Source organism: Enhydra lutris, unplaced genomic scaffold (genome assembly GCF_002288905.1).
Source record: "Enhydra lutris kenyoni isolate GAN:26980312 unplaced genomic scaffold, ASM228890v2 scaffoldscaffold47, whole genome shotgun sequence".
NCBI lineage: Eukaryota > Metazoa > Chordata > Mammalia > Carnivora > Mustelidae > Enhydra > Enhydra lutris.
In genome coordinates, this window is record NW_019154131.1 from 2,692,224 (window position 1) to 2,693,942 (window position 1,719).

The 1,719-nt window shown below is 42.4% G+C and overlaps 1 long non-coding RNA gene across 1 annotated transcript in view; it reads right to left on the reverse strand.

Annotated features, from left to right (window-relative positions):
• The window catches only part of LOC111156603, a 34,817-nt gene extending 34,556 nt beyond the window's left edge, over nucleotides 1-261 (reverse strand). The window contains exon 1 of the long non-coding RNA XR_002641231.1: nucleotides 133-261. This is a non-coding gene — a long non-coding RNA (uncharacterized LOC111156603). The remainder of the gene's footprint in view (nucleotides 1-132) is intronic.
• Between the last annotated feature and the right edge of the window lie 1,458 nt (nucleotides 262-1,719).

Sequence of the window (1,719 nt, forward strand, 5' to 3'; positions counted from 1 at the left end):
GATACAGTCATGTACTCAGTGTTGTTGAGCAGCAGAGAGAATGCTAGGATTTCTAAAGGACCTATCTTAGCAAGAATCTGAGTTTATCCAGTGAGCCTACTTGAGCACATTGTTATCTACACTCTTACCTACCTTCATTGCTGCCGCAGCCTCCTCTCCATTATGATGATGAATTTTCATCATGCTGCTTCCCAAATGAAGAAAGCTCTTAAAACAGCCAGGTACAGTCTTGTCCCTGTGGTCCTGCTTTGAACTAGCCAGGCCCAGAACAGGGTGGGACATTTTCTCCTCATTATCACCTCATCACTCTGTTCCCCTTGTCTGAGTAGGGCCAGAGAGGTGGGGCTCAGAGCTGAATGCAGGAACAGAAGTGTTAATGAAGAGAAAGTGTTCAAGCATGGATCCTGCCCTCTCATTCAGGCCCCATTGAAAATGATAACACCATGAGGTCATCCTTCTTACTGCTAAGTTTTAATGAATTTTAATGCTGCTGTTTGGGGGAGTAAGTAGTATGCAGATGGCTTTAGTTTTAAACAATAAACTGTCCCACGAAGAGGGAAGTTAATAAAATATTAGGTTGGTGCCGAAGATTTTTATCTCTTTACTGAAAGAAAGACATGTTTTATAGAAGTAGCTATCAATTTGGTATTTAAATCAAGTTTCTGTTGAACAAACATCACTGGAGCACCTGCTATATGTTGAACTTTGGGCTAGGTAGTAAGAATACGAGTAAATATTTAACATTTATCAAGTGTTTTCTTTAAGACAGGACCCATATGCTAAGAGTGTCTATGGTGCTTTTATACTTTGTTGACTTAGCTGAGCTGTATCTGTGGTTCTCGGTTTCCTTCCTGGCATGGTTATGGGTTGTGGGTTGTGGGTTAGGGCTGAGGACAAGAGAAATTTGCATGGGATTTGGAAGGCAGGACTGAACAGCAGCAGGTGTGCTCTGGGGTGGTGTGTGCTGTCATGATCTGTTGCTTGCCTCGCTGGCGTGGGACAGCAGCTGAGCCTGCAGATCTGGCACTTGCAGAATCTTGTCTTTTAGTCTCCTGAACCAGATATATTCACATCTTTGTGGTAAGGGAAACATATCTTTGAGGTAGAGGTGATGAAAGACACAGGTGGGTTTAGTTTGTCTTATGGGTTCAGGTTTGTCTGTATGGGTTGCAAGTTTTCCTGTCTCTCCCCATTTCATGTCCAGCTTTTCAGCCTGCTGGCCCTGCTGACCTACAGCAACTCCAGACCCCCAGATATACAGCCTTCCATTGGCTTTTCCACCAGATTCTTGCAGTCCCTGTGAGTGATTTTCTCTGATCCTCCTATCCCCTTCTGGACATGTAATTCACTGGTTTCTCCCACAGTTGCTTAATGTCTAATCTGTAATGTCAAGCTCTTATTCCACATCATTTGTGTGACATTGATTTTGGGACTGTCAGAGGCTCAAAGGGTCTCAAGGAGAAAGTTTGAAGGACAGGCAGGAAGTGGATATTGGGGAATAGAGAAAAAACAATCCATGGTGTGTACTGGTGAGAAGTTGGCAATGTTGTTTGCAGTAATTGGAAAACACAAAATATATCTAATGAAATAGTAGATTTGGTTAAGGAGATCCAGGAAGAATACTGAATTTGCCAACTGGCTTCTTTTAGCAGTGTATGATAAGGTAAAGAGGGAATTGTTACATTTTTTTCAGCAGAATTTAGAAGAAATATAGAGGAT